This window comes from Triticum aestivum, chromosome 6B (genome assembly GCF_018294505.1).
Source record: "Triticum aestivum cultivar Chinese Spring chromosome 6B, IWGSC CS RefSeq v2.1, whole genome shotgun sequence".
In the NCBI taxonomy this organism is placed as follows: domain Eukaryota; kingdom Viridiplantae; phylum Streptophyta; class Magnoliopsida; order Poales; family Poaceae; genus Triticum; species Triticum aestivum.
The window spans coordinates 349,401,435-349,410,734 of NC_057810.1; positions in this window are offsets into that span (position 1 = coordinate 349,401,435).

The window sequence follows — 9,300 nt, forward strand, 5'->3', positions numbered from 1 at the left end:
CTTGCCGATGAAGACATGAATTCCGCCGAAGGGGACCCGGTACCCGTACTCGATCGAGCCGGCCTCGGGGCCCCATCCTTCGTCGTCGATGTAGAGCTTGCCGCGACGACTCTTGGTCATCCGGCCAATCACATACCCCTTAAGTCCTTTAGAGCAGCCCTTCAAGAACTCGACACCATCGTGCGATAGCCCTACGGTGGGCGCCAACTGTCGTGGAATTAACACGTCAGATGTCCTCATGAAAGGACTTAGTCGTGGAGCCATCGCAATGGGTTAGCTTGAAGGGGTTAAACTGTACAAGGGACACGAGAGTTTATACTAGTTCGGCCCCTTCGATGAAGGTAAAAGCCTACGTCTAGTTGTGATGGAATTGATTGGGTTTCGATGACCAGGGAGCAAAATATGCTTGCCTGAGTCTCGAGTTGTTGTCTGTTGTCCCTGAACCGCCGTCGGGTCGTCCCTTTATATCCATAGGTTGACGCCCGGCCGGTCTATAGAGATCCAAACCGACTCATACAAAGTGTTCGGTTCGGTCTCTCCTTCCCTTACTTACATTACAAGTTACATAATCATGGCGGTTTACCACTATGGGCCCTAATCCGCCTTTGGGCTTTTAGGCCTCTAAGCTCGTTTTAATAACTTCACCATCTTCTGGATTCTTCATGGGCTTTGGTATAGTCGAGGGTGAACCGGGCCCTCCTGGCCGGTTTACACTCAGTAGTTATATCCCCAACAGTTCCCGTTGCTCATTCGCCTCTCGCTAGTTTATCTTTCCAGAGTGCTCAAGACATCTCAGAGAATTTGTCTATGTTCGAATTAATTCGAGGTTGACACCTCATTCAAGTCTCTCAATTGTTCCGGTGCATCATCTATCTCCTCAACAATCCTTTCCAACGGTGTTTTCTCTTCAGTGGGCCCATAACCCATAGGTCTTTTCCCAGGATGTTACCTGACTCTTCTAATTATTCTGGAGTTAGTCTCAAATTCTTTTCAAGTATGACGTAAGAATAGATCCCATCAGTCACATGCCTTCTCCAAGTTCGTTTTCAAATTCTTTTGATTGCCGGCTCAACCTCTTCGCTTTTCATTCTCTCGGAGTATCTCAGTAATTTTGCTGGTGTTTCTCGTCGTCAGTTGAAAATCGAAGAAGAGTTTTTCCTCTAAATCTTGCATGTTCTCTCGAAGATTCGTGGTTCTAGTTTCGTGCTATCCTCTCAAATCATTTTGTTTGTTAGTTATTCTTTTCTTACCCATCCGGAGCATTACAGAAGTTGTTCTCTGTTTCGTTTCACCGGAGGACATCATTCTAGAAGAATTTTTCATCCTCACATTCCAGCTATTGTTATCCAATTATCCCGGCGCTTCGTTCAAGTGTTCTTTTATCAGCTCGTTATCTCTTTGTTCTTTTGCATCTAAATCCCCTCAAGTATATTTGTTCTTCTAATGCTTCCCGGTGATTCATTCTCTTTCATCAATCATTTTCTAATTCTTATGGTGGTTCCTTCAGATTCTTTTTCCTTGATTATCATTTTAATCCATTCGTTCTTTCCAATCCTACCGGTGGTTCATTGAAGACATTCCTCAAGGTTGCGCCATATTCCCCTTAATCCTTTTCAACAAGAATAAGTAGTATGCAAAATCCATTGCTTGCCATCAATTTAATTTGATGAAGGAAAAGCATACAATAAATCTTATTCTTATTTCATCCAAGTGATTAATCCCTTCCTTCAGAGTTTGTTCTTGATGAATACATTCGAGTTCCAAGTGTTTTCATCTTTTTTTCCGGAGTTCAAAATTCCTCGGCCAATTCATCGGAACCTCCATCTAAATCACCACAAGGCTTAATCTTATTCTTTCATCCTTCAATTCTATCTAATCATCCTTTTGTTACGAGAGATCTTCATGGTGGTTCCTTAAGGATTCAATTCATTCGTTAAGAGTTCATCAAGAATTTTGTTGGAGGAGTTCAAGTATCTTTTCTTCTTGCGTCTTGAAGTGCAAATAATTCTCCGTTTTCTTCTGAAGTGGAGTTTTGCATTTATTCGTTCCTCTCAGCTATTCGGACATTTGGTTGTGGTATACTTTCACCTCAAGTTTTGTGATGTTTTTTCTCCACAACAAGTTGATTCTTTCGTTGTTGATTTCCTCAACAACTCCATTCTACCCTTCCCCTAAGGATGCTATCGAATTAATTCATGGTGGAAGTTGTTGTTCTCTCATCCGTTCTTTTCATTTCATTCTTTCTATTCTTCCGGAGGCATTGCATTGTTCATATCATCAAGTGTCATTCCATCTTGTGAAGTTCATGTTATATTCCTTCCATTTTCAGCCATAGTGCTACCGGAATTCTTTTGGTCTTATTCCTTTTCTTTCTTCTTCTAACCGGAGTGGTTTCAGAGTCTATCTTGTTTCTTGAGCTTTTCATTCTTGTCATATTCGCTGTTCCTCTTTTCTACCCGAGTGCTCTCGACTTTGTTCATCTTCTCTCTTGCGTACTTGTTTCACCTCTTCCTATTTCTCTTCCATCTCGTTCCTAATATCTCGGGACGAGATCACTTGTTAGTGGAGGAGACTTGTAACACCCCGGACACACCCGCCAGTGGTCGTTACTCCTGGCGGGATCTAGACTGGCCCCACAGATCAATACTAGTCTTTTCTGCACACTTTGTCCTCACTCGTGCGCACCCGGGAGCAACTTCCTGGTCGGTCACCCATCCTGAAATTACTCCAAGCTGAGCACGCTTAACTTTGGAGATCTGTCCGAATGGGCTTCCGGAAAAGAAGGAATTCCTTATTGATATGAGTAGTCTATCATCCCTAATAAGCCAGGCTATCACATTGTACCCTTGGCCGATTGAACACGCCTAAGGACAAGGTCGCCTTCCTCAAAACACCAGGCATGAACCCAGCGGCTATTATACCGACGCAGGGCTTGCTGATAGCGTGCAGCACCCGTAGCAGCCCGGAGACATTCTCCTCGAGTAGCACAACGTCGTCGCGCCGGTGCTGATCTTGCGCTACTTCATCGTAGGCAAGCACTCGAGGCGACCAATAAATGAGTTCTATGGGGATAACTGCTTCTGCCCCATAGACCAGGGAGAAAGTAGTCTGCCCGGTAGCTCGATTTGGTGTCGTTCTGAGGGACCAAAGGACTACGGGAAGCTCATCGATAAACCGCTTGCCGTGCTTCCGCAGCATATCAAACGTTCTTGTCTTGAGTCCCCGCAGCACTTCAGTGTTCGCCCTCTCAGCTTGCCCATTACTTCTGGGATGGGCGACAGAGGCAAATGAGACCTTGCTTCCGAGGGTACGAACATATTGCATGAAGGCGCGGCTCGTGAACTGGGTGCCATTGTCGGTAATGATCCTTGCCAGGACACCAAAACGACACACCAGTTTTTCAAGAACTTGATAGCTGACTGAGCAGTCACCTTTCTCACGGGAGTCACTTCCGGCCACTTTGTAAAGTTTTCGATGGCAACGAACAAGAATTCAAAGCCCCCGATTACTCGGGGGAAAGGGCCAAGGATATCGAGCCCCCAGACCGAAAATGGCCATGATAAAGGGATTGTCTAAAGATCTTGGGCAGGCAGGTGGATGTTCTTGGAATGGAACTGGCATGCTTCACATTTCGTGACTAGATCAACCACATCTTCATGGGCTGTGGGCCAATAAAATCCTTGTCAGAATGCTTTCCCAACCAATACCCTTGATCCAATGTGGGAGCCGCACATGCCTTTGTGTGTCTCAGCCAGCAGTTCCTTTCCTTCTTCCCGGTAGATGCACTTCAATTTCACACCGTTGGGCCTCCTTCTGTATAGAGTGTCATCGACAAACTGATACATACTGGCCCTCCGGGCTACTCTTTCAGCCTCATCTTGGTCATTGGGGAGTTCTCCGGTTTGGAGGAAGTGTACTATGTGCCTTGCCCAAGTTGGAGCCTGGGCTCAGCAACAAGGAGTAGTGGCACCTCCTCAACTGCGGGGGCACATTCCTCGTTCGCGGGGACCATTTTCCCGGCTGGAGGGTGCGGTCCGGCAACTTGTGAGTTTTTGGTAGGGTCCCTGCCATGAGCGGAAGGCTGTACCGAGAGAGGCTTACCGGAGTCCATCTTTCTCCTTTTTTGGGCCATTGTTTTTGGGGGTATGGAGAGCTGAGTAAGATGGAGAACAAAAGTTGCTGGTCTCACACAGAGCTTTTGCGCATCACACTTTAACAGATGATCAGCTATGTTGTTTTCCCCATGGGGTACGTGCTCTGTTTTCAATCCGTCAAAGCACTCCTCTAATCTCCTCACTTCCTCAACGTATGCCTCCATCAATGGACTTTTGTAATCCTTGTTGACTTGTCACACCACAAGCTATGAATCTCCTCGAATGATAACCTTCTTGATTCCCAATTCTGCAGCAATCCTGAGCCCGGCAAGGAGCCATTCATACTCTGATGTATTGTTGGTTGCCTCTTCCCGGGAAAAATGCATCTGGATGACGTACTTCAAGTGCTCCCCTGAGGGGGCGACGAGAAGCATACCAGCCCCTGCACCTTGTAGGGAAAAGGCACCATGAAAACACATAATCCATTCTTGGGGTGCCTCCTTGCCGGGGATGACTGTTTCTGGTACTTCCTCGTCAAGGGTTGGCGTCCAATCTGCAATAAACTCTGCCAATGCCCTGCTGTGGATTGTTGATGTGCTCTCAAATTTCAGACCAAAACTGGACAACTCCAAAGCCCACTCCACTATTCTGCCAGTAGCCTCAGGGTTTCGGAGTATCCTTTGCAGTGGGATGTGAGCTACAACCGTGATCTCATGGGCTTGGAAGTAGTGGTGTAGTTTCCTTGAGGCCATGATGAGGCCAAAGATCAACTCTGCATGCTAGAGTACCTTGATTGAGCCCCCTGTAATAAGGAAATGACAAACTACACTGGGCGCTGCACCACTTTCTTCCTTGTCATGTCCTTGGGGTTGCTCTCGCTGCCGTTCTCACTTCTGCCCTGATTCTTATCTGACTCTGCCGGTTCTTGCTTACTCTCTGCTTTGTCCACTTCCTGCTGCATCACCAAGGCTGCGCTAACCACTTGGTTGGTTGCCGCTAAGTATAGCAGTAATGGCTCTTGTGGCTTGGGAGCAACCAAGGCGGGTACAGAGGACAAGTAGGTCTTCAACTCTTGCAAGGCCGCATTTGCTTCTGGGGTCCACTTCATGGGCCCTGCCTTCTTCAAGATTTTAAAGAATGGCAGGGCGCGCTTGGCAGGCTTGGAAATGAATCTGCTTCACGCGGCAACGCACCCTGTCAGACACCTCACATCCTTGACTCTCCTTGGTGCTTGGATCTACTCGATGGCTTTAATCTTTTCGGGGTTGGCTTCGATCCCTCTTTGGGACACAAAGAACCCAAGTAGCTTGCCGAAGGGAATGCTAAACACACACTTCTCCGAGTTGAGGTTCAAGTTGATCCTGTGCAGATTCGCAAACGTCTCCTCCAAATCCTGGATAAGAGTTGCTATGTTCTTGATCTTAACAACAATGTCATCAGCGCGCTTTCCTATTTGTCATCGAGGGTGGCGCCGATGGTGAAAGTACCATCAAGGCCAGCCAGCCCTGCCGGGACCTTTTTCACTTGTGGAGCAGTAACCTTGGTCATTTTGCTATTGAAGCTCTCCGGCAAGTCATCAACAGTCGCAGCATACTCCGAAGAGGTACACTTCCTGGATTCCTTGCCAGTATCCTTACTGTCCTTCTTTCCTCTACTTTCCTTGGCAGGACCTGCCGCTATCACTGCCTCTATCGCAAACGCATCCCGGTACATCTTGTCCATGCAAATGATGACATCCTTCTCATCTGATGGGATGGAAATGACTCCAACTGGCCAAGACATCTTCAACGTGTTGTAGGCATAGTGGGATGCCACCATGAATTTAGCCAAGGCTTGTCATCCAAGGATCCCATTGTACGTCAAGGGGAGGTCGACCACATCAAACACAATCTTTTGAGTCCGATAGTTTGACTCCCATCCAAATGCCACACGCAACATGATCTTTCCCTTAGGATGGCTCCTGCCGGGATTAATTTCTTGAAACATGCCGGTGACCTTTAACTCCTCTTCTGCTATCTGAAGCCTGCGGATAACCTTTTGGGAAATTAGATTCAACCCAGCCCTGTCGTCCACCAACATCTTAGTGACCTTGAGGTTGCGAATTGTTGGAGAGACCAAAAATGGCAAACATCCTACCGCAGTGGTACAGTCAGGATAATCCTCTTTGTCAAAGATGATGGGCGTGCATGACCATTTGAGTGGTTTTCTGGCCTCTGGTGCTGGTTCCACGACATTGACCTCACATGCCCATCGTTTGAGTTGGCGGTCAGAGATGTGCAAGGATGCGTCCCCCTCAATGCACAGGGCATCAGTGGCCTTCTGAAACTCTTGCTCACTGGTGTCCTCTTCATCCCCTCCATCAATCTCATCATCACAGGCTTCCTTCTCTTGACCTATGGCGGGTTTTCCTTTGCTCCGAAAGGGTTTGGGGGGGGCCATCACCGCCTTAACCCATACCGCCAGCGGCATCCTGACCCTTTTCCTTGTCATGCTTCTCCTACTCTGCTCTTTGCCTCTTGACAAGCTGCTCAACCTGATAACACTCCTGAAGATCGTGGCCCTTGGTTTGATGAATCTTGCAATACGGCCCATCGCTTCTCCCGGCCTTCTCGGCAGCCGCAGCTTCCCGGCTGTCAGCACACACTGTCGGTGTCAAAATCGGCAGATCCTGGGTATGGGGTCCCGAACTATGCATCTAAGGATCAAACATAACAAGGAGGCAGGGGACACAATGTTTACCCAGGTTCGGGCCCTCTTAATGGAGGTAATACCCTACTTCCTGCTTGATTGACTATGATGAATATAGGGTAACAAGAGTTGATCTACCTCGAGATCGTAATGGCTAAACCCTAGATTTAGCCTGTATGATTGTGATTTGGCCTATAGACTAAAACCCCTCCAGTTTATATAGGCACCAGAGGGGACTAGGGGTGTACAAAGTCAGTTTACAAAGGAAGGAGACTATTCATCCGGATGCCAAGCTTGTCGTCCACGCCAAGGAGAGTCCCATCCGGACACGAGAGGAGGCCTTCTGTTCTTGTATCTTCACGGCCCGTTAGTCCGGCCCATGTCACATAGGCCGGCTTCCCAATGACCCCATAATGCAGGACTCCCTCAGTAGCCCCCGAACATGCCTTCAATGACGACGTTGTATTCGGCTTTATGTCTTCGGCCTTTGCAAGGTAAGTTCCTCACTATGCTTCATATAGTTCGGCTTTTGCATTAAATATTGTGCTCTCCAGCTTCCGCGCCGCCATCGCCTCAACTTCCATGTCGCAGATGAATATGAAGGGTCTAAGCATTTTAACAAATAACCCCTTGACCATGTAGATAAGGCGATTATAAAGAGAGATTGAATCTCACACTCTGTTCCTCACCAAACGAAAATCCTTAGGGCTTGCCACAAGAAACCAACCAAAGATGGCCAACGCTCCTTGCTCTTCCTCGCGTCCCCAAGGCCCTCAAGAAGGCGGCTAGGAGAGCTGCTCGGTGTCCCACGCTCAATTGGCCACGCTGCAGGTGCAGGGATACCTCCCTCCATCGGATATGGTCCCCGTTCGAGCGGGATTAACCACCTACAATGGCGAAGCCCTAGTGGAGAAATTCCCCAATCCTAATCCAGGTGAGCCGGTGTGCTTTGTTTCCTTTCTACTGAGGGGCATGGGATTTCCAATCCACCCCTTCCTCAGAGGTCTTCTGGAGTACTACGGTCTCCAACTGCACAACCTCACGCCGGGCTCCATTTTACATATCGCGGGCTTTGTTGCATTGTGCGAGCTGTTCCTAGGCTGTGAGGCCCATTTCGACTTATGGAGAAAATATTTCTGCCTCGTCCTTCGCTCCCAGAAGGGATCTATTTTCAAGTTGGGTGGTGCCGAAGTATGGCGTATAGGCAGAACAGGATACCTTCCCGGTACTCCGAAGAAGGCATCCGAAGAGTGGCCCTCAGAGTGGTTCTATATTGATGACATTGCCCTTCGGGACCCTGTCCGTCAAGGTCTTCCTGAATTCTCCTCTGCTCCTTTAAAGAAGCGCGCCAGCTGGCGTCCCCGAAGCTATGAAGAAGAAGATAGCACGGAGGTTAAGCGGTTAGAGAGCAAGGTCCGAATGCTTGCCCATTCTAGACTATCCATAGTCGAGGTAATGGAGATTTCAATAACGTGATGCGTTCAGCCACTTCAATCCAATGGGTTTCCCATGTGGCATTACAATGGTGAGGACGACGTCACACATTGTGGGCGCAATGGTTCAGCTAATTTTGCTTCGCTGGGTGCCACATTGGCCGACCTTTTTCAAAGGGGAAAAGAAAGATTTTGCTCACCTGAAGTGCCGAGAAGCTTTCTCCATGTATACCGCCATTGTCTGGGTGAATCTTTGATTATAGGCCTCAATTGATCTATTTTTTCTCAAGTATGTTTTATAACCGAGTTTAATCCAACTGCCTTTAATAGGAATGGAGAAAGGTCGTCTAGGGGATCTACTGCCCCGCTCCACAGCTAGAGGACCATAATCGAGACCTGGCTCGAGGATACGAAGAAGATCCGGACATATTCGTGGATTTCGAGGATGGAGTCTTTTATCAGACAAGCTACCACAAAACGGAGGTGGCCATTATAGCCGACTACCCCGGCCTCCTTCCTTCCTCCCATGTAAGTACCTAGGAGACGTCTCCTGAAAAAGGGTTTTCCCACCATGACTCACCCACTATACCAAATCATGTTCCCAAGGGCAACGCTCGCACCAGTGCGCTACAGCAAAGGCATCTTCCAAGAAGACAACGCTTGCACAAGGCGCCTCTTGGAAAAGAAAGGCGAACAATGATACAGCCAGGTCCTCCTCGATATCTAAGAGATATAATCCTTCAGTATGCATTCAATGGATAGACCAGATAATGACGTTCCCCATGGTATCATATTGCAGGAGGAGTGCACAGACTGATCCAGCCCTGGCCCCTGCCACAAGGACTTGAGGGGGTGTGGGAGCAACGCTGGATCGTCATTTCCCAGAGGATTCGGATAATGTATCCGTCACAAATTCCGAAGTGGAGAGTTCGATGGGTCACCGGCGGCGGAGAGCGGCTATGCGCGATCCACATTTTATCGAAGAGGCTTTTAATGCTCTCAGCTTAGCAGATGCTTATATCCGAGCTGCTCGTGATGGAGTTGCCAGAGCCACTCTCCACCTTTAAAAGGGTATGCGGCTAAGA